The sequence below is a fragment of the Struthio camelus genome, chromosome 3 (assembly GCF_040807025.1).
Source record: "Struthio camelus isolate bStrCam1 chromosome 3, bStrCam1.hap1, whole genome shotgun sequence".
NCBI classification, from domain to species: domain Eukaryota; kingdom Metazoa; phylum Chordata; class Aves; order Struthioniformes; family Struthionidae; genus Struthio; species Struthio camelus.
The window spans coordinates 141,614,700-141,639,195 of record NC_090944.1 but is presented as its reverse complement, the minus strand read 5'-3'; the positions used below and the strand labels follow the sequence as shown (position 1 = coordinate 141,639,195).

At 41.1% G+C, this 24,496-nt stretch overlaps 1 long non-coding RNA gene across 2 annotated transcripts in view; it reads right to left on the bottom strand.

The window, feature by feature from the left end:
• The window catches only part of LOC104151865 (uncharacterized), a 228,779-nt gene that overhangs the window by 32,998 nt on the left and 171,285 nt on the right, over positions 1–24,496 (bottom strand). The window contains exon 6 of one of the 2 annotated variants that reach the window (XR_011140591.1): positions 13,369–13,543. The exons of the other annotated variant lie outside the window; for it this stretch is intronic. This is a non-coding gene — a long non-coding RNA (uncharacterized lncRNA). The remainder of the gene's footprint in view (positions 1–13,368; positions 13,544–24,496) is intronic. 2 annotated transcript variants of the gene reach the window in all.

The following is a 24,496-nucleotide window of genomic DNA, read 5'->3' as shown; positions in this document are numbered from 1 at the left end:
AAGCAGCTGGATCCAGCAAAGAGGAATCTAAACATTGTCTAGATGCTGCCTAAGTACTACAGTATACCTATATTAAAATGCCTAAAATACAGACCACGGCCTCAGTCAATGAAGCCTGAGCCCTCATTAAGTCCAGCCTGTCACTTTGCTACTTTTCTCCTGATTTACTAATTTAATCCGATCCAGTTCCATTCAAATAATTCTGGTAAACTGACATGTGTGGAGGAGAACAGGCTCCCAAGCTGCTTACAAGCCAGCAAATACTCCACGTCTACCACTATTCCAGCTATTTCAGATATGCTCAGCCCATTTCTATTTGTAACAAGTTCAGAGACTCAGAGGTTTGTGACCAGCTGAGAACACACTGGATTCTCATCATTACAATGGCTGCTGAGATTTATTTCTTTATACCAACCCTTGCATCTATTGAAATAAAGTGGGATTAGTTTTGATGTTGACTTTGGATACCCTGTAGCCTACTCAGATATTGGTTGGGAGTGAAGTATAGCTGTAGTATCATATGATAAACCCACGGCATGAATAAATGCTGTTTCCCATTCTCCATGCATTTAAATCAGAGGTAGTTGACCTGTTTAGGATATAATCTATTCAGATAATAAAATCCAGCTGGCATGCAGTAAAATGTTTTAATCCATGATCCATGCATATACTTCTCTAGAAACAAAGATGGTTACAGACTGTAGCATATAAAACTTGCCCTGAGCTAGAGAGCCAAAGCCCTTTAGCACAGAGACATTTTTGAATTGTGAACTTTATAAAACCCAGCCCATAAGTTCTGCAGATGTAGCTTGATTATTGCTGAGAAAAATCTAAGATGTTAACTGCCAGCGTTAACTCATATAAGCTGGTATTTGTAAGAAGTGAGCTGTATAACTTGTATTGTATTTCTCACCTTTCCAGTATAGTAAAACCCAGATATGGTAAATTAAGGCTTTATTTTTGCTGTGGATAGGTTTGGGAGTTTTAACGGGGGTAAGGATGTGTTTTCTTCTCCGCCATTTCTAAAGACTGTACAAATCAAAGTGCATTTTGTAAAAGAATTTTATTACCTGTTTAATAACTTTTTAAAAGGTTCCAGTATTGCGTCATGGGACTTACATACATGGCAGGTCTTTTCCTTCACTGATAAAGAAGGAACATAGCCAAGTAATGCCTAGTAATATTAATGGCAGTTGCCATTCAGAAATCCCTTGTGCATTATAAGCAAAGAAATCCAGAAAGTCTAGTTCACTGCATTTTTTTTTTTTTTTTTTTTTTTTAAGACATGGGTTTTGGACACAGAGCCACGCAAGCTGTTTAGCAACAGATTCTCCAGACCATATCAGTTTTCCTTAACTTTACGGCTGTCTGTGACTACAATTTTAAACTGTTTTCTGTCCAAGTGCAGAAAGGGGTAGAAAACAAATCAAGCTAATATATAGAGTCATGCTTTAGACTGTGACCACTGACAGCTAGTTCCTTCACCTGGCTGCAGACAGATACCACTTCATTCTGACTACCCAAGGAAGGACGTAGCAAGATGTTTTCTCCTTTTGCCATTTCATGCTTTGGAGAAGCTTCTTTGCATGCTAATAAAGATGCCAGGAAGACCAGCTGCTCCTAAACAGTTTACAAGGAAACAGATATAATTAATTCACAAGTTGGAAGCACATTTGACAGGGAGAATTGTTTTGTTACCCCAAACAATCAAGAAGCTCGTATGCGAAATGTACGTGCAGGTACATCTGCACTCACTTAAATCCCATACATTTATGCTATCCCAACTGAAGACAATGTAGGCAACTCTTACAGCTAGCCATGAAGATGATTTGCAGAATAATCCAAATACTGCTGTGCAAGGAAATGTTTGATCAATAGGCCCCATAACTTAGATGGTATAAATTTATGTCACTTTGATCGCATGTCCAAGAACAATAAGATCAAAGTCTGCCAAGCTGGCCATGTTTACCATGGCCTTGGCCTTCACTGGGTCACCACAGCCATGACTTCCACTAAACTTAATGCCCAAGACTCACAGCAATAAGGACAGAATTGTTTAAGCATCTTTTTTCCCTTGCTTTTTCTTTTTTTCAACCATATTCACATAAACTTGTCACCCATTTGCATACATTTGAACAGTCTGCCTGACTATAAGGCATCTGCACTTTTATGTTCATTTCCCTGACATCTGGAGTGCTATAAATTCAATGCTTGCCTTATTTTTTCTTTTTCTCTCTCCCTCTCTCCCCCAAAGAAGAGGTGGCAGTACCACTGGTCAATCTAGCCACATTCACATCCAGACTCACTGGAGGTTTCCAAGCTTGAATGACTCAAACTGAACCAAAAAGTTAAAGGCTGCTGGAAGAAACACCAGTGGCGTCTCTGTAAGGAAAGAGAAGTGCTGTTGTTTTACCTCAGCATGATTTGAAGGAAAACCTTTACAATGAATGACAGAAGAGCTTGAATAAATAGCTAAAGTTCGTTCCCTCATGGCACCTTTGGAAGAGGCCACCAGAGGCAGGTATGGCCAGCTCTCAGCCGCTTCTGTGATCCAGTTACTGGGTGAGCAGGAATTGATCCTAGGACCCCATGTCAAAACATGTCCCACGATGCTTTGGGCCTGAGGAGCAGAGCAATTCTGCAGCCTCCCTCCATCTCTTTCTTCAGACTACTAGACAAGTAAGAGATCAGCATGCCACCAAGCACGGGGCAACTGGAGATCATACAGTGCCTATGAAAGCTGTACATTTGTTTAGCAGGAGCGTTTGGAGTAGCTGAGCACCCAAAAGAGACATATGAGAACCACTTTGTAAATCTCCAAGGCATTGCAACACACAATGCAAACGTACAATTAAGTTTTGCAAACCTGGCCAGACACCAAAGGTTTTGAAATTGGCTGAACACTAAGTTCCCTGATTCCTCTCCTGACTCTTAACTTTCCCCGTAGACTGAAGCAAAAAGTACAGATAATGCTAGGCTGCTCATTCTTCTGTTGACCAAACACTAATATATTTTTCCTGCTCTTTTGAGACAGATGAAATAAGAGAAAGGAAAACAGGGCCAGTCTGGTGTCTGTTGAGGGATCATCTCTTACCAACCAAGAAATGGCAAAATCCTCCTAAACGTCCTTTTGGGAATATTTATTTTGTCCTGTTCTTTTACTGTAACTGTGATAATCCAATAGATTTGCTAAGCACTAAAGCGTTAACTGGCATATCAGAGGAATGCCTACAGGGTGATGCGTCCGCATGGGAAGAGAACTGGAAACGTAGTTTACATGAGGGTGTGGACCATATGTGACAAAGAATACATTATAGTATATGTTTCCTTCACGGTAAAATATGATGAGGTAATGGGGAGCAGGGTTAAAAGCTGAAGAGCCTATATTTATGTGTCAAGTTCAAGGGGTTGTTCTAATTTCTAGACCCAATCAATGATGACAAACTTCAGCCCTGCTACTGTGCACCCTCCCACAGCCTGGAAGGTAACTGCTGTGTAGCCGTCTAGCATACATTTCTCTCTTTCACTTGTATTCTCTTACATCGACCTTTGACGTGGAAAGCCTGGTGCCAAGCACGTCAGAAAAGACAAGTAGAGAGGGGAAAAGAATGAAGAAATTAAATTGCACAGAATTGACAATAGGTTTTTAGTGAAAAACTGGGGGGCTAAATCACATCCACGGCTACGTGGCTTATCACTCACTTAGGCGTCTTCTCCCTCTAAGGAACCACTCCTCTGAGCAGCTGATTGCTTGACAGGCTGCAGGGTGCACATCAGGGGAACATTTTACCAGTTTCACTTTCTCTTCCTAGGGAGTTATGCTACCCACAGCCTCTAGGATCGGACAGGATCCCTGAGCCCACAGCTTTTTTTGCTGTTGTTGGCTGCTTTCACTGCTAGGGCTCAAGGCCTGTCAGCAGCAGCTTTGCAGCGGACGCGCGCAGAACCTGCCTAACGTGTTACAAACTGACACAATTCCAGCAGTAGCCAGTGGTCTCACATAATGCAGTTATTTTTTCCAGGCCTGTTTTCTTCTTCCAGCTGCGTTCCCAAAAGGCAGCAATGCTTTAATGGACCCACACAGTGAAAAAACGAGCAACAGCAGCATCTAAAAGGCTTTTGTTCAATTGTATCCAGCCCTTCTGGAGTGCTCAGATGAACCGGAGGGCGAGCTTCGCTAACGTTTCCCCACTGAAGTACGGGAAGTGCCTGACTTGCAGTCAGTTTTCACATGTCAGAGCTGCCCTGCTTTCCACTACGCTACTTAAAAACTAATGAGGAATGGGGGCTGTCAAATGAGTGAATCAGAGCGTGTGAGGTCTCTCAGATACCTGCCTTCTCCTTCCCCTTCCTTTGCCTAAGGACACCTGGTCACCTCCAAAAACAAGACGACGTGCCTCTAAACCGTCTCTCACACACCAGCGCTTTTGTAAAGCATGAGGAAAATTTAGGCCAGTAACTCAGCCCGATACAGCTTCCTCACTGAAACAGAGGAGATAATCCAGGGCTCAAGACTCAGATTTTTTTCAAAACAACAAAACAAAAAGGATCTTCGTTTTCACTAGGATCTTAGCTTCTGAAAGCCCTAGCTGAACGTGGAAACCTCTACCAAGAGGTTTTCAAGTCTATTTTGACCGATGCTGCAATAAGCAATGTGCGTCTCCTTACGGAGCTCTGGCTTACAGTGCGTCAGCATCTCAGGACAAAGCCTTGTCCATGCTGGATGCAAGAGGTAACCTGAGACGCAGCCAAGGTGCAAGACAAGGTGTGGGTCTGTCTGACCCACACGAAGCCTCAGTGAATGCAAAGCCAGTAATGGAGACCGCAAAGGTCCACACTGGCGCAGCTAAGCAGAAAGGCTGCCTATTTCATGGCTCTTCCCTTCTCATCCTGAAAATAATGCTGAAAAATTCTGAATACCTATGCAGCTCCATACACGCAATTACCTACACGTAGCACATACAGTCAGTCTCCTCCGCCGCTGTCCCCTCGTGCCTCCCCTAGCTACGGCGCAAAGCTCCAGACGATCAGTTCCAATTACTTTAACAATGATCTTGGAAGTAAAAAATTTCCCTCAACACCACAAATCTTTATAAGTAGCGAAATAAACACCACAACATGCCTTCTTCCAACAGCTGGAAAATTATGGTCTGACTCAAATGACATCATTCTTTTTTCCTATGGAATATTAGCGCTGTGAGATTTCAGAGAGAAACTGTGTAGTGGCTTGATGTGGTGTGGGAGACACTGTGGTGATGAAGTGGGCACACCAAAACAAGGTGAAACTGTCTTAAGAAGTCTTTGACTGCAAAAATTAATGTTTACAAAGAAAATGGGGAAAAGTCTTAAAAACAGATCAGACAGGCTATTCTTTGGCTCACAGCCATTCCTTAGTTCCAGCTTTCAACAACCCCCTATACTATCTCTACAAACGCTATTATACTGTTCTTTCACTTCTTACATCGTTCTTCCCCTTTGTCTTACTACACACCTGAAAAAACATGCAGAACATATACCCCGGCGAGGAAACATCTCTGTCAGAGCAACACTGCAATTCCAACAGCACTGCGAGGAGACAGCACTGAATCTGCACCCTTAATGATGTACCCCGTGGCTGTCATCAGAAGGCGTGTGACCACACTGGGTAAAATGCAGTCCCCTGTATTGCACAGAGGTCTCAGGGAAAAGAAAGGCTTGGTCCTAACAAGCTACAGAGACAAGAGACAAAATTCAAGTCTGGACCAGAAAAAACAGACTGCAAAATGCTTGGCAACAGCAGAGTCAAGAATTCTGAATTTGGCCAGCTGGTGAAAAGAGACATGATCACCAGTTTCCATCAGGAATGGTTCAGCGTTTCATTGTCACCGCATTCAGAGCTGCAGGTCTGCGCTGACTTCTATGCTCAGCTTTGCCTGACATCATGCAAAGAGAGGAGAATAAAACAAAAAAAAAAACAGCCTTACTCTTTTTTTCCCTCATTTGCTTTTCAATTCCTTACCATGCCAACCTTACCAAGCCCTGTCCAACAGGAGATAGCCAAATCTACCTGATTCTCATTCCCTGACCCAGCAGGCCACAGTATCTGTCAAGATTTGGTCAGCTTCACTGAAAGTTTCTCAAGCAGGATTCTAACTCGGTAGTGCAATTTGGCACTCCACAGATGGATCTGAAATCACTGAAACCCATCAGAAATTCTGAACTGTCATTGGTGATGACTGTTCTGCTATAAACTGCCTACTTACTCCAAATCGTAGCTGTGGGAAAGCATCAGCAGCGCTGATGCCCAACTTCAGGTGGTAATCAGGCTGAGTACAAAAAAGTCAGAAATGAAGAAGAACATGAGAACACGGGAAACACACAAGATAGCTTCAGTGAAATTCCTCTTCCACTCTAATTCCTACAGAAGAGCCTGGAAAGCCTTTTCAATGCTCTCTCAAAGCAACACAAACATTGGTTTCTATAAACTTCCCCCACAAACGTTCTCCTTTTTGTTGACTAGTTGCATAAATAACCCAGGTCAACATAACCAAAAAGTCAAGGTGCAAGTTAAAACTTGCCCAAAGCAGAAATAACAAACAACCATCTTGCAAAGCTTTTCTACATTTTTTTGTCATTGCAAAGGAATTAATATCATATATTGGAACCTGAAATTCCTTATTTCATTTGTTAACTTAGCTTCCCGTTATTTTTAATAAGCACTTCCACCAAATTATTAACTTTCAATCCCCGAAACTATTTAGTAGGGTCCAGAAGAAAAGGCAATGAAGGCTTATCTTCAAAACTTTCACAATAAGCAACAAAACTGATGTGCATATCACTTTAATATATCCAGCCTTATATATACACGCATAATTTTGTGTGATTTATATCCCTAATTAGATTCCCATGGCAACATTCTTCAGCTAACAATGTGTGTCATAATCACCTTTTCTTCATACAAATGATTTCCTTAACTTTGCATGCATAACTTACCAGCTTTTATTTTTAAAACTCGTGTTAACAGCTTCTCTCGCGTTACCAGTAGGGGTGCTATGATAAGAAACTAATTTGCTGTAAAAATTACTCATTTGTCAAATAAGCATTAAAATAATTGTTCCCCTTTTGACTGTTACCCTGCTGTTTCCAGTCATTTTCAAAAACTAAATTATTTACTCATTTGAAAGTTCAGCTGTGCATATTTTAATTGATATTCCCTCATAGGACTCATATTGTTAATGACAATAATTAACCCGAAATGGCTGCTAAATAATTATGCTGAAAAGATACGAAGTATTTGTGCAGAAAGTAAAATCAGCATTTGAGAAACCATCAAAACGTACAACTTTCGTATTTTATGGCCAAGCACAGTAATAGTTCATAATCAAATTAAGGATGAAAAGGAAAAATGTAGATTACATGCTTTGATGCAGAATACTTTATGTTTCCAATATAGTAAGGTATTTTAGCTAACAATGAGCGCTCAGTCATTTTAGCAAATCCCTAGTATTGCTGTTCCAGATAGTAATATAAAGTATTTTCATGAAGTCAGCGCAGTTAAGAATGTGGTAAACTATCCATTAATAATACTTCTGTGCCATCTATCTATTGCATTTCATTCCAAAGAATCAGACCCCTGTAATAATTTATAGCTTATGGAATTAATGCTGAAGGCTTTATTCTGGCAAGTGCTGCTGATCTCAATGATGATAGCTAAAAGCTATTCAGAAGCAGCTCCTTTCTCTGGACACATCACAGGCCAGACGCATCATCGACTTATTGTTTGTGTAACCATTTATACTAGCACAAAAATGATATCATTTTTGATTTAGTTCCTTTAGTTGTCAATGGTGCAAGCTAAGGGTGAGGCAAGCTCCATACATACTGATAAATAAAGGGACAGAATAGGTTTGCCTAACAGTCCAAGTTAACTAAGGATGTGATTTTAACGTAGGTTTCTACATACAACTATATTAAGCCCATGTGGACTCACTCATTCAGAATTAAAATAGCCCTAATTCACTTTAATCTAATTCACTTCCAATGACCACAGAGGGGTTTAAAGTTGTTTAATCTATTTGAGCAGCTCATTTGAATCCACATGCATGGCTGTCCTCACAGATACTCACACAGACAAACAAAAACCCAATAAAGCAGTAGTGAGGTTAAGGGTAGGTTGGCAGAAAGTTTTACTTTTTGTAAAGTAAAACCGTTTTTTGATGGAAACTCTGGTTTTGAACTAAATACTCTTTTTGCAGGTGGCGTTGATATTGAGCGCTCCCATATTTCACTTGAAAACTAAACCCCCTTCCCAAAGGCATCCTGAAGTGCTGCTGCAGTGCTCCCTGGCTGACTATCACATACTCCGTGGTCTGCAGCCTGAGCATGTTGGCCCACACACCACGGCCAGCAACATGCTGGGCGTAGAGCAAAGGGCGAGCAAAGGGGTAGAAAGTGGAGGGCATCCAGAGTGGTTTTACTACTTTTAGAACAAAACATTTTTGGTCTTTGATTTGTTATTGAGAATTCAAGATTTTGCATGGGGGAGTTATGCTCTCTCCCATGCCCTCCATCCCTACTTGAAAAGCCTTCTCAAATATATCATGCCAACAGAGCCTCCCCAAATTAAAAGGTTAGCCAGAACTTGCAATAAAACCAAACACTTGTCTATTTGGAGACCATCAGCTCTATCATCTGTGTGTGTTAAGCTCTTCTAAGGATTAGGATATTTATTTAGGTGCATCTGAAACCGCATTTTAAGAGCCATCAACTCCTTACATTTTGCTCTGTTACAGGAAAGGGAAGGAGCAACACAGTCTGTCTACAAGCCCAGGTGGGTCCTGGCAACAAGCAGAGCTCTATAGTAGAGACACAATAGTGAAGGTTGGTCATATTCCTGCTTCCGTAAATAGTGTTTTGGGGGGGAGGAGTTGTTTTGTTTTGTTTTACATAGTCTTGGAGAAACAGCTGAATCTCTAAGAGTGCAAGCTGGTAAGACCTGAGAGGCAGGCAGACTGTTCACCTCACAGCTCTTTCATGCATTAAGCATAAAAGTGTTGCGAATATTTGCAATCTTGAGCCTCCTCACTGTAAAGCTCCACCTTTTGCAATGAAAGGAATACATGAGATTCTCATTTCTTTTAAAGCAAGTGAATGTCTATTCCTTGCTGTAAAGGAAAGCAGAAAATTCTCACCTGAGAGAACTCTAAAGACTCAAACAGAAAAAAATATTGCACGTTTAAAAAAATTTTCTCACGCTTTTAAAGAATTGATTCCTAATTTTTGAATTCCTTCTGTTAGAAAAATGCCTCATTGCAGCAATTTAAATTCTCTGACCAGGAGAATTTAAATACGAATGCACCTGTCTTATTCACTTAAATTGCCTCCATAACCGTTGTACATTTTCACATGCACCCCTGGGGTTCACGTGTGTCTTCAGCCGCACACAGAACTCAGGAGTATGCCTCTGTGAAAATGTGGCTCATTTATAACTACCTTCCACATCAAGTAAGTTTATTCTGAATTTTGAAAGTATTTGATACAAACAACCAACAGACAAAGAACATATTCATGAAAAAGAAGTTCTTCTTTTAATTGCTCAACCTATTTCTGACTGAAAAATAAGTGCAAACTATTACTGGCACCAGATGACTCCCAGTCTTCAGTGGCCAGCTAGGCCGCATCTGCAAGTTCAGTGACATCAGTAAACAGTGAAGGTTAAGTAACTGGTTACTAATATTTTCCTTGAGCTACAAAATTTTTAAACAAACAACAACAACAACTGTGATCACAGTAACCTTCCAGAGGTTAACAGCATGCAGGTGGTCAATTTGAATTAAATGCAAAACAGACGGCTGCAGCATTATAAACTGAAGTGTGCTTCAAGAATTGGGTCTTCTTTCTCAAAATCCTCAATGAAACAACACATAAATGTCAAAATGACAAAAATAAGGAAGTATGTCATAGACTAAGCATTTTAATGCCCTTTCTGGCTCACTTTTGCAGGCTGAACTGTCTGTGTTGACCACATTTGATGGCACTGATATTCAGAGGGGATGTGTGCATGATTTTTTTAATAGCTGAAATAAATGGAGATGGCCCATCAAGTACTTTTTGATCACTAACCAAACTGCTGTGGGCTCGTATTTTAAACCACTGGCATGATACGTTTTATAGTTCATTTCTGATGCTACTTTACTGACCTTGTGAGATAGCTCTGAGTATTGGTCATGAGACACTGAACTGCAAACAGGTTCAAATCTAAAGGGAACATGGGTACTTTGGCACTGCTATAGGGACCAGAACCTTTAGTCTCTAAGGAGACTAAACAAAAGTTCCCGGGGTGATCCCTAACAGTTTTTGTAGGTTTCTCGGTTTCAAATGTAATGCAAGAAAACGCAGAAAAGTTGTCACTGGAACAAAAAGAAAACATAAGAGGAGAAACGTTGAAAAGTCCTTTGTCTTAGGCCTGGCTTTGGGTAGTTTGGAGCATGCAGCATTTGTTTTAGGAGCTTTTAAACTCCCAGTCACTCGCTAGCCTATCCAGGCAGCACAGTTGTGTGTGAGCGAATGCCACAAACCCACAGGCACACAGTAGCTGCTGCAAGAAGTGCAGGACATGAGGAAAACGTTGTTGTAGGATTCTGACTTGCCGCATATACGTATGAGCAGCCGGTGCTTGGACTCCATGGAAAAGCGCCAGCAGTTCTGAAACTTGATACCACTCAGCGATTTGCATTCAAGTTGAGTGGTCGCCAGTAAATAAATACAAATCTGTTGTCAGGGTGTTTCATAATGACTAGCTTCTTTAAGCTAGTAATACTCATCCCCTGATGAAGCAATATCCCTCTAGGTACAATTGCTTCTCAGGCTGCAATATCATCTCCCAATCTACTGTACTACATCTTAACCATGGGCACGAGTCACAGGCAGCTCTGGCTCCCTCATGTGCAACAAAATGGTGCCAGTGAGGTCTAAAAAAATCCAGTGGCTACTTTAAACAAGTCAGTGGGAGCAGTGAGGCTAGAGAGATCGCTTAAGCTTAACATCACGCTGACGTTATATGAAGATTCACATCCAGTGTTAAAACGTACAAAGCTTTTCCTTAGTTGTGCTGCCTAAAAATGACCCTTTTCCTATGCACACAAGTTCTTCCCCCTCGCACGCATATCCTTTCCTCATGTCCCCAGCACAACAGCTTTAGCTCCCTCCCTTGACCGGGCAGATTTCTGCTGGGGCTGCCGAGCGCCCAGGGGCTGCGCGTCCCCCGCCAGCCAGGCCGCGACGGCGCAGGGCACGGCTGCGCTCCCGCAGTAGCCTTTCCCTTGGTGGTTTTGCTCAGCCACCAGCTGGTAGGAAACTTACAGGAATTTCATCACCTCCCTTAAAATCTCATTGAAATTGGCCAGAAGTTAACAGGGAACAAACGCTCCAATGAGCTTTTAACAAACATGTGAGGTCTCCTACTTCAGTACATAGTTAAGTCAATTGAGTAAAACGGACTGAAAATTTCAAACCTTTTTGAATGCAGATGACTCTGCGGTGCAGTGAATTCCCAGCTTTGTCCCCTCCTTTTGCTGAACATACCTCTGTTTGCCTTGCCATTTATTTACTCTACGTGCCTCTTATTTCAGGTGGAAAGAACAAGGAACTGCAACGCTCCTCCCAAAAATCAATGGCATTCCTATCACCAAGAAATTGAGGGAGTCAGATCTTGTGTCTCATCTAAAGCAATGGAGCCTTGATTCACTAATGATACAATGATTCTGCTACAAAGAGCAAGTTTGGCTTCAGCTCCAAGGCAAGAACATGTAGCAACGGACTACACGACAGAAGGGAATATTTTTCAGACTCTAGCCTCACCCTGCGTTACCTGTGAGTGATGCACTACCCAACTGAATGCCAGAAAAATGCATTTTAGAATAAAAAGTATAGTGTTTCATAATTTGATTTAAATCAATTATAACATCTCTCACTGGAACATTCATGAGCTTCAGAAATAAAATATATAAATGGAACCAGCTGCTCTGAATATTCTTTCCCTGGCATAGATTTCCCTTGAACTCAATCAGCTTTCTTTTGCAATACACTACTGTCGTGCAGCATCAGAGTGGAGAGCATACAGTAGTGCTGCATGAGCTATTGCAAGGTAACCAGTTATAGTTAAAAAAAAAAAAAAGCAGGAGATTAAGATTCTTTTCTGCACTGGCTTGCTAAACCCTGAGGAATTAATTAATTCCTTTGGGGCTGACAGTGAAACCGAGGTAGTTACTGGCATCCCAACAAAATCCATTAATTTATGGCTATTTACCACATTGCATAATCTTTCTGATTTGCCCCGGTCTGGAGCCCTTCTGCGCGCAACAGCATGGAGGTCTTCAGCGTCAGGGACGAAGAATAATTACAAAGGGAGAAGCACATGCAACCAAAGCTCCATGTTCTCTAATCTCCAAGTAAAATGCATGTGTAGACTTTGCCATCACTGTTTAAATGACTGTTTGCAACTAAATACCATATCTCAGTGCTTAGATACCACAATGACTAGTCGTTTCATAAATTAGAATAAATATATAGGGCAAAACCCTGGCCTTATTGAACTCAATGGGAGTGCTGCCAGCCACTTCAAGGAGCCAGGGTTTCACACACAAGGTTTTCAGCAGCCCATACTGTCCAGTGTTCTGGTTGTTTTTCAGTATTTTCAGTTCCTTTTCTCATCAAGCCCTCTTTTCCCATCCAGCATCTCCAAAAGGGTTGCGCTGAGATGCAACTGCACGCTGAACTCCCAGCCAAAGAATATCAGCATGAAAATACCCTCTGTTAAAATAAAGTAAGATTCTAGCTTCAGCTGATAAAAGTAACCTCTGCCTTTGATTCACTCTGTCAGGCTGCCCACAGCCCTTACTCACAAGGCCTGTATTAAGGCTAGTGAAGGACTGTACATTTTACAAGCGTGACAGTTGAGTCTAGGATGTTCCAGGCCAGAACAGAGTAAGTGATGTAACGACAGCCTTTACTCTCTATTTCCCTGCTTTTGTCAATTTAAACCGAACCAAATTTCCTCGCTCTTTTTTTTCCCCCCATTGGAAAACTGTCTCCCCCACCACCTTCAAAAAGGGCAAAAATAAATTAAAGCCAATCGCTCTTAGGCGCTTCACTGTTAAAGCACACCAAGGGTTTCTGCAACAGCTCATGCTTCAGAGGCCTCTCTGACCCATCTCAGCACATCAGCTGCTCAGCTTCCCCAAAGCACTGCACAGATGGGTGGCCCAACTGATCACTAAGTGTGTCTTCAGCGCTGCTGCACTCTTTCTTGGGCAAATCTGTTACTAGCATGGAATGAAACAAAAAGCTGGGGGGGTACGCACATCCTCTGAATACGAGCACGTAACTTACCCTGGTAGTTCCCCTGGTTCTCCTTGTAAACTGTGGGATGAGACACTAGCAGAGAGTAGAAGGGAGCACTCGTAGGAGGTTCCTGCTCTCAAGCATCCCCGGCAAGTGTCCTCCAAGACCCTTCTTGCAAAGGCAGTTAGCCCATCAGCTTAAGTAAGGAAGTACAGCCAAACAGCTGCAGACAGAGAATAAGGCAGAGGACTTTTAAGTACCACCACAGCAATCGCTAATATTGTCTTAGGGTTCATTTATTTTAAAAATATGCAGACGCAATATAAAAGGAAAGAAAACTCCACATCTCCAATACTTTCTTCTCTTTCCTTAAAAGAAAGGATCATTTTCTGATTCAGCTACTCATGTGGCTTCTCTTACCATATTATCCAAGCGTTTTGCATTCCTTTGTAGACCTAAACGCAACTTCCCTTCAAAATAAGCAAGAACCACATTTAACAGCTACAGTATGGAGACAAAGAGAAGCAAAAAAATCTTCTTAAAGAGATGATGGTACTCATAGCTGAAAATAAGAAAATTTTCACAGCTACCTTATGCTTAACTTCAACTGGCTCCAATAGTTTATAATCCAAAGGTGGACTCATGAGCAACTTCAGAGAGTCGAGTGAAATAATGACTTATTCACTAACAGGCTCTCAAACTCTGTTTGCATTAATACACTTAAAGACTTCCATTCATAAGCAGTCAATACCAGAAATGTGTTTGTGTAGGATTAACAACGTCCAATTCGTATGTGTAACAAGACAGAAGCTTAAATAATTTGACAATAACCAACTACGATGAAGGCGTAAACCTGAAATTCTGGTGATCAAAGAGAGAAAAGAAGGAGGGGAACAGAAAAAGATGGGCGGAAGGAAAGACAAATGAGGTCACAGGCTCTTTGTCAGGGGCAAAACAAGTTAAAAAGGTTACACTTTCATTCTGAAAAGACTTGAAAATATAGATACTATTGCTAAAATATTCAAGGTAATCAGTAATAAATAATTTTGGACAAGAAAAGATTATTGCTACAAGTCCTGGCTGAAGAACATGATTTTTTTTTAAAGACTTACAAAATTGGAGGACAATTGTAAATAGGTGAACTCTTAGCAGAAGACTACTCACTTGTAAGTAGACTCCTTGATGAACTGAAGGTTTTTGGTAAACTCACCTCACGTCACATGACTTTCCTGCGATAAGATTTCATAAGGCACAGAGACCGCAGCAACCCTCATTTCTTTACCTCTATTCAAAATCTTATAAAAGAGCGTAAGACTAAGTGGGAAAGATCTCAATGCAAAGTGGGTCAAGGAAGCAGGTATTGCAATATATTTTAAGTAACAGTTTCTTCAGTGAGAAATGGCAGTGTGAGGTTGGCCCCCAACCGACAATGCCACAAACAGGGGCTGAGAAGTTTTTAAATTCTGAAGGATGCCTCTCCTGAAATGATCATTCAGAGCTCAGGCAGAGCTGAGTTAAAGTAGTAAGCAGGGTCCAAGAAACAAGCTTTGAGTTTTCAGAAATGAAGATACAAACGTACCCTGGAAACGGCCTTAAATTTAACTGCATGGACCTGCAAACTGTCTGCTGTTCTAACAGTACTTTTGACAGCTTGTCCAAATGGATTGACACAATCCAAGGCATTTAGAAAGTCTTTGGATAGATGTGGGCTCCCTTTAACCTCTTCCCCAAACCCCCAGACTTTTCTGAGTTTCAGCACTGGACATTTTGTCTTTCACAGCATCTAAGTTAGATGCTCCACCAGCTTGAGCGAGCTGTGAGACTTTTAGAAGTCACCCTTGTTTTCAACAAACTGGCGGAGGTGGTATTCAAGGACCTCTCGGTAGTAGTTGATGTCCAACGTCCATCATATTTCTTTAGAAGATCCCAGAGAAGACATGGAAATATGGTCAAGAACCAAGTTATAAAGGAAGAACCACTACTAAAAAAATCATATGGTTTTTGTATCCCTTCAAATTCCTTAATATGAGTTCTGAGACACTCTACGAACCTCTATTTCTAATGCTCTGGAAGATAAAGGGAATGGAGCTTTCACCCATTTTGCCAAAGGACCTGCAAGATTGCTCATCTGTCTGGAAAAGCAATTTCCCTTCTCCCTCGTAAGACAGAAGAAAATGAAATAAGATCAAGAGTGCTTTCAGAGTGCCTCTTAAAAACATACTGCAGAAGTACCAGGTGAAAAAGAGCCACGGCTTTATAATTAAAGTCAAAATGATGGGAGCACTCTCTTGTCTTATCAAGGATGAAGTCAAGAAACACAGGGAATCGCAAACACCCACAGTTTGGAAGGGATGTAGGTTTGAACTGACTTCTCAACCTCCAAGACACAGAGAAGCAGAGAAGCTCATTTGAACCCCACACTTCAATATTCACCAAGCATCAAGGAGAGCTGCGCAAAACATCTCTTGTGCCCTCAAGAAGCCGGTGAAATTTGAAAAAAAAAAAAAAAAAAAAAGCACACAACTTTATTGAGGTCGGTGCAAGCCCAGAGACCTGCGAGTTACATGTCGCTCTTAATCAAAGTGACTGTGCCAACATGATTAGAATACCCACACAGCCCAGCCAATCAAGCAGCTAACCGAGGGAGACCACAGAGCAGATCGCAAATACCGCTGGAGTTGTACACTGTCTCAAAAGATTATTACTGCAGTTGTTCAAACTCTTGTGAGCAACTAGGGATTCCAGTGACTCATTGCTATTGTGTTGCTGCAGCTCAACATTATGTCCCATGCATATTCTGGAGCTCCATAGCACCACATGTGTATAACAATGTGCCGGACTTAACAAAATATCTTTGCGGTAAACAAAGTACCAAAAACATTCTCACAACAGCAGAACGCCAACTGAGCACTGGACTACATTAGAACAACTCTGGGTGTCCTTCCAAAACAGCATCTGCCATGGCCCTAGGAGGTAGCTTTAAAAAATAAATAAATAAATAAAATAAGAGCTTGTTCTGAAAGATCACAGCTTTTAACATACCGAGGAAAAGTTCAAGAAGAAATTAACATATGACTCACCTCCCTGAGGTCTATCCCATGGTTTCATTATCAGTCAAGCAGAATCCATTGTTGCAAAAGTAGTTCAAAGTGGCCAACCCGTCCACGTGCCACGCTTAATACACAGTGAGTTTTCATATCTATACATCTTCATTAAAAAGGAGGAGGAGGAAGGAAGGATAACATTTAAAAAGAAAACAAATAAACCCCTCCACACTGCAGTTGGAAAGGCCAGGAAAAGCCCATGCAATTCAGAAAGGGCTAGGCAAGAAGATGGTCGCTTTATAGATGCTCTTAAAACTTTCCCAAGAAAATTACAGCCTGCAGCTGGGGCACACCAATCAGATGCTCTGACAAAGGTCACAGAAGGAAAGATCCCCTGCCAGTTCAATAGCGGTAGTTTCTTAAATAATCTTGAAACAACGAATAGCATGCGAAGGCTCCTTCTCCTGCAGGATGCAGAAACAAAAATAAGGCCTTCATCTTAACTGGTGTCCTCCTGAAAGTATCTCCTCAGAGCAGAGCAGAGAGCACCCACTTCAGATCAGGCACGCTGAAAGGAAAACAACAGCCTTAACTGGCTACCTGGGAAGGACTCATGGAGAAGTCCCATCCAAACAGTGCAGCTTGGGCTCCTGTCACAGCCAAAGAGGCGGATGTAACTTCTGACACTGACAAGTGCTGAGTGTAATAGCAGATGAAGGTAAGAGCGAAACCCTCCAGCCATCAATCACGTCACAGGACGAAGGTATCATGTGCAATGAGGATCCAGGCTGAGTTTAAAGTTAAAGAAAGGAAGCATGACAGCAGTTTTTTCCCTGAAGTCAGCGGGGTGGGGTGAGGAACAACTCTGCGTTTTCTGGCTTAACAAAGTCCAGATTGAAAAGTGCATGTGCAAACAGAGGGTGCTCTAACATTAGATTTGATTAGATTTGGTGTGCTGAAGGGCAGACCAGCAGCAGGTGGGAGCACTGCAGAGGAAGGACAGGTATCTAGGGACACTCCTCCTTCCCTTCTTTTCACCCAGCTGATGGCAACAGGGGAGCATCTCCATGTCGAGCAAAAACCACAGATGCACTAAAAACACTCATGCTCTTCTCTCTTGTTTTTTAAACAAGGAGGAGTTAAAAAAAAAAAAGTAGTTAGCATTAGGTAGTTACCGTTGGGTCTAGCAAGAACGTGCTCCACCATCAAGGACAGCATTTCTGGAGCCCTGGGCTGGGCTAGCAAACAAGATACAAGAAGCCTTATGGATAAGATGTATGGGACCTACAGGCACCAAGCCATGGCAGACTGCCATCATATACATGGGCCCGCCCCTCAAGAAATAGCCCTTTCTCTGCATGCATGTCATGTCCCAAAGGAAGATGGTGTTTTATGACTTTCACGCCCTGTGGACGTCCATGTCCCCAGCGTGACACTGCTTACCATCACTGTGTTATCAAAAAGCCAGCCTAAAATCTGGCACACATTTTATGGTGAGAATCATGTTCTCTATTCTATGTATTTTAAAAAATTAAGCAACTAAAGTGACAGATATAATAGAGTGGAACTTCACGGTCTCTTTGTGGTCTCCTGCTTCCACAGAGACAAAGGGCATCCTGCTCATAGTGCTCCACAAAACCTTCCCGAATTTGTAGAGGTTAAAGTGAACTTTGCAAACTTTAAAACATCACTTAAGTTTACCGTGAAAGGTGCACTGTGCATAAATATAGAACAGAAACCCTGTAACGCACAAAGCCTTCTACAGATATTCAAGAAACCCTTTCAACTTTTATTCACTTAAGCAAAACATCGCTGAAGCAATGTTAATCCTCTTGTTTACAGTTACACCCATGAAAGAAAGGGAATTCACGTTTCAAGATCAAACGGACACACTAAAGGGAGCTATTTAACATCACTAAGGATAGCACCCTATAATTACAATATCTGAGAGGTCAGCTCTTTCAACACAGGTTTTGCTACAAAAAAAAAAAAAAAAAAGAAAGAAATAGGGAACTTAATTCACCTCCATTTCTGCCTCAACCTCCTGTCTTTTGTTTCAAGTCAAAACTAAAAAATAGCAGCAAGTACCAATTCACTAAGCATTGTTGCAGGAGCTCAGATGACAGAAAACTGTATAAAAGACGCAACACAATGCAGCTAATGCATCAAAAATACTGAACAACCAAATGCAGCTGAATATCCAAATAAAATTTTTTTTGCCTTTGCACCTGCAGAGCATAACTGTTTTCAAGGATATGTTGAAAAGCAAAGGAGAACTCCTGAGGAGCTCAGGGCAAACATAAGCCTTGACTGTAAGACGCTGAACCTCCTCTGATGTATGCACGGAGTCTTAGTACCCTCCGCAGGGTATGTTTTAGGCAATGGCGGCTGCCTGTGCTTTCTGAATCCGAATTCACACTACCACCAAGAGGTAGGTTTCCAAGCAGCTACTGCCTCTGGAGGTAGAGTAAGGTGTCCGAAGTGATTCTGCTTTGTGTGTTAGCTACATGATACAGATGTCCAAACGTGCAGACACTTCAAATTTGGGACTTTCTATAGTATTTATAACACTTGAATAGAAGCTAGGCTTGGTACTTCAGCTCTCGATTGCTCTAGGTTCTGTGCAAGTCCAGACTAATGTAAATCCCCTAAGGCAAGGAGAAAATCTCTGACACCTAACTTGGGCAAAATTCCCACTGCAATTTGCAGTTAATCAATTGCTTTACTAGAAGCCACCACAAAGCCCAAAAGACTTGTATAACAAGTCTCATGAACACCTTCAGTATCAGCAGTCCAAATGCAACCTTATGATTCATGATCATGGATCTCCCCACATCTTGATAATCGCCACAAGCAGCAAAGAAATTCAAGGAAGCCTGCTCCTATGAAAATCAATGGCCTTTGCTGGCAACTTCATTATAATAACCTCTGTCGCACAAAAATTGGAATGACGCAACTCCTCTTCGCCCTTGAGAAACTCCATTCACTTTTAGCAGTTGAAGCATTTAAGACCTACAACATAAAGCAACTGGCTTTTGAATGCAGGTTGCTTCATTTTAAAACATTACTGCTCTTTGATGTTTATCTGGTAAAAGTGTATTGCAGCTAATTCACAGCAGGAGTGCCCCGTGGCATCCTCAAAAATTATATTAAAAATATAAAAGATAAGAAAAGAAAACATAATAATTATATAATGTAATTTTTTATGGCTACACAACAAAAATTAAATCCTAATTTTGTAATGTGTATGCATAGAACTATTTCTGACACATATCTGAAAGTATGAAGCTATCATACACAGGTCTTTTTATTGGAAAGTCTGACAAACTGAAACAGCAAGAGGCCTAATACTATATTAGTTAGGTTTCAACTTTATTTAGAAAATGAGCTGCAAGGATAAGCCAGAAACATATGGATGGAAGGTTGTTATTCGCTAACAGAGTCAGCATGTAAATGGCATTTTTTGATTTACTAGAAATAATACTATAGCAACTGCTGCAGTCATTCCCCTCCACCACTTACATTACATTCATTGCTGACTAAAAATTGCACTTCTTTGTAATTGCATTTTGTTCCATTTCTTTATGCCATCTGATGGATATCAGCTGCAACTGCGCACCCAGGCCAAAACTGCCATGAGAGCTCACACAGGCTCCACTGAGCCAAGGCGGTCATGTGCTTCAGCCCAAGGGGAGCACTGGGGAGAACTCCCTCTTCGCAAAACTTGAGATGCTGCTGTATAGATCACTCTGGTGCACATCCTGATTTGCTCAGTGCATTATTGAAGGTGATCATACACCCATGCAAATTTATGCAACATCAAACCAAGCCACTAAGAAGTGAAAACTGCATTTGGCCAAAGCCTGAGGTGATGTATACTTAATGAAACACAAACTCCAGATCCATGCTTTTATCTCTAACTGCACCCTTTGAAGGCAGCGACTTGAGGGCTACATCTTGAGTTTGGTCCTCAGTGTTGAGTTTGGTCCAGCTTCGGTGCAGACCTGTTGTGAGCAAGTGATCTGTAATTCAGCTGCAAGCACCAAAGAAAAGGTAGCAGATGGCAAAACTCAATAGATAGCTGCTGTAAAAAAATCAAATTTTTTCCTGGAACAGTGCTTTCCCATTCATACAGCAGAAACAGAGAGAGGTATGCTGTTCCATCTAATAGTGCAAACCAGAATGAAAATTTGTGAAATCACTTTGCAAAGATAAACTATCACAAAGGAAAGCCTCAAATGTCAGATCTTCCACTGTGTAATCCCTCTAAAAACAACTCCTCCAGGGGGCCTTCTGAGATATGCTGATGCTTTCCAGAAGCCTGTGAATTGGACTCAGTTTTCTTAAATCTTTTGGGGTGGATGCCTTCACAACAAATCCCCGCTCAGTCCACATGGGACTAGAAGATCTGCATTTATGCTATTCCCTACAGGTGACAAACCTAAAAAGGAAGTGTTCCGCTATCCAGGAGAAGAGCTTTAAGAATATATCTATCACAGAAGCATTGGCTGGGGAGAATGGATAATTCCAGAAGATGAATCAGAAGAGACCTATGCATCCAAGGCCCTATTGGTGCTAAAATGAATGAGGACAGATTCATCAGATGTTCAAAGGCCTGCTCTTGAATTCCTGAGTTTCACAGCCTGAGTGCCGCACATTGTGACCATCACAAACGTCTACTCAGCTCAAGGAGGGATAGGCATAAAGACTGACCAACACTGAGGCAACACAAAGAAAGACTCTTCCAGAACCACTGAAATTCCACTGCCGCCTTCTGTTGAGAACCACCCTGCTATCTGGATCTCACCTCCCTCTAACTCTGCTGAAATACATTCACTAGGAGCCAAGTTCTTTGACAACATGGAAACAAACGGCCTTGATCTAAATGGCTTGAGAACAGTGGAGCATGCCTGAAAATATGAGAATTTCCTACCAGAGGAAGATCCTGGATACAAAACAATGTCTCAAAAAGCCTTTGAGTGCTTCTTCATTGGAGACAAACAGTGCCACAGGCTTCATGACATGCTCAGCATACCTTTCTGTTCCAGCACTGAAGGTTTCTGATACTGCATCCTAAATATAAAATCCCAGCACAGACAGGTACCTTTCAAAACAGAGACCTCTTGCTTTGTTAATGAAGACAGTAAGGTTGACAACCCTTTGAGGAAAAAAAAACCCTTGTCCTTGTCCAGTCCACTCATCTGTCTCATTTTGCTGGGAATATCTGGTGTATCTCCAGACCAAACTAAACGAAATTATTTTCAGAAGGCCAAGGTTCACATGCCTTCCACTTTTATGGCCTTCAGTCCAAAAATGAGATAGTCCTAATTTCTGGACACACTGAAAATACTGCTTTCAGATAGAAATTATCCCAAGACTATCAAATCTGTATGCATTAAAAAAAAAAAAGTGGACTCAAAATAAGCCTGAAAGGCTAGAGGCAGCGAAAGGCAGGTAGCAGACTTTAAGCTGGCTGACTACAGCCCTAACTGCACATTTACCTTAGCAAATTGCCAAAACGACACACTTTCTCTGCAGTCGAGATCTGCAAAGGCAATCCCATTTCCATTCTAGCCTTTGCAGCTGAGATACAGAGGTCTTTAGTTTTCCTCTGTCACCATTTTACTAACACCACATATATATTGGCTTCATTACCTAGGGCTACTTCTGCACTGTGGTGCTGCTGACTGGAAATTTCTGCAGAAAATGAGAATTAGGGAATTTACACATATGCCCCATTTATATGTCCATATTTCCTCTGCTAAAAGCCAACCTAGACTCGGAAGGAGAAGCAAGTAAAATTTCAGGTCTGTTACATTCACTATTGTCTCTTTAAGCAAGGGGAAAAATGAACTTCTGTATTTGCCATTTTTATGCAGCTTCTGTTTCATTACCATCACTAAGGTACTCCTCACACACGAGAGGGCGGGAGGAGAGAGGAAAGAAAAGATTTAATAAATAACAGAGAGGAAAATCCTGATGACGTTAATCTCGACCACAGTAAAACAATAGTTTGAGAGCACGCCAGGTCTCTCGCCACAGTTTCAGGCTGAAGCTCAGCATCTAGTTCATTAAAGTAAATAAAATATAATGGTGAATGAAAAAGAAAAATCATAAGAAAGATGGCAGGAATAATAGAGAGAATCAGAGCACTAGTCCAACCAAACGATGTCAATCGTTACTTAATTTTTACTTTGCTCTCTCAGAGAAAACACCAGAGACCAGGGGAGGGGGAAGCAGGAGAGAGTGTGCGCTAAGGAGAAAAAGGCAAGGATGTCCCAGAGGGGTTTTGATAACATAATCACTTGAAATAATGTATATATTTTTAAAAGTCTTTCAACATTATTAATTCCCTTCCAAAGATAACACAAGGGAGAGGCGGCAGGAAAAATGTAACAATCAGAATTGCAGGAACGTTTGCATTACGATGGCCACGGGCCCTTCCATCCCAAACACACCTTCAGTCAGTGATGGCACTTGGCCCGTTCTGGACACTTGCTTATGCAATTACTAGGTCCGATTAAATCTATTGCTGACAAAATAAACAACAGAGGGACAGCAGTAGATTAAGTCAGACTCATCTAAAATTAATAGTACTCAAGCAGGGATTTAAATTTGGGTATAAAAAAGATGCTACGCCTTTCCTTCCAGTTTAGGAGGATGCTAATCAGAATAGTTGTGATAAGTCTTCTAAGCATACACCCACAGAGCTCTTTCCAAAGACCCTGGGCAATTTTTAATACCTTCCTTTGTTACCAAGATCTCAGAAAAATATTCTGGTTTCTGATCAAAGCCACTAGAACTGAGATCTGGTTTGGAGAGGCTCATAAAGACCCAAGAATTTTGGACTGTCATAGACAGACTGAGGTAGTCGCTCCCTAAAAGCTCAGAATTGACACCGTTTTGTCAGCTACTGGCAGTGAGTATTCATTATATTTTTTGTATTAATCAGAGTTTGAGTAAAATACTTCAGATTTTCAGGATCTTAGCTGCTCAGGAAGTTATGTAAATGTAATTATTACACTACCTTAATAATCAGTCATTATTCTTAAACTTAAACCGAAATGAAAACAAAAGAGCCTGATGACTGTTATTATCTTCAAGGATGCCAGATTTTTATCTCCAGACATGTAAGGGTCACGACAAAACCAAAATTTCTCAGTGTTACCAAGCCTGTTTTCAGTTCTGAGGGTTGAGAGAAATCCCAGTCACCTTTGACGTTGTCCTGTGAATTAATGACAAATAAGGACTTTTGTGCTGATTGAGTACAATTCTTGCAGAGCTGAATGGACAATAGCACATGGTGGGGGGAACTTGCCCATGAATATTCATTTAAATGCTGTCATGTAAGTTTTTTTTGGCTGTCTTTACTGTCATTTTGCAGTTTGATTTGATTGACTTTTTGGTATTTATCCATCCTCAGTGGAATACACAAATGGAAATTTGCTTTTAATGCCCACTCATACACGCAAACTTTGTTCTTCATACATGGATAGCACAAATTTTCAACTGTTGAAAGCGTTAAATTGTAACTAAAAAAATGTTATGACATCTATTCCCATCTGAAGATAGAATTGGAATATTCACAGGTTACATTTTATTGGTTGATATAACTGTTTGTCCGATCAGGGAATGGGCTAACAAAACTAACATAGATAAAACATGAACTGCAGATCACGAATGTCTAAAAACCAAGTATTTATGAACAACCTTAAAACAATGCAATATTAATTGAAGAACTTTGTGGGTAACTTCATATAGCAAATAAATTAGAGATTTCTGCAATCTGTGCAAACAATGTACTGAATAAATTATTCATCGTGAATCAACTATTCACTCAGATCTGGATCTTCCACTTAAGCTTCTCTTTTGGTTAATCACTATGAAGATTACACTGTGCCTAATTTTATTGCCTCAGTGTGAATTAAAATGAATCAGTAACTATAGTTTTATTAGAACTTGTCAAGCACAGGACAGAAAGAGATTGAGGTCATTTAAACCATAATCTAATCTAAATTGTTCTACCATAAAGTGAAATTTGGGGTACTTTAAAAGCAAAGTGTTATGCAAGATGGATTTCAGATAACTACAATTATCTAGTCGCCTCAGAAAATCTAACTATAACTTTGTAC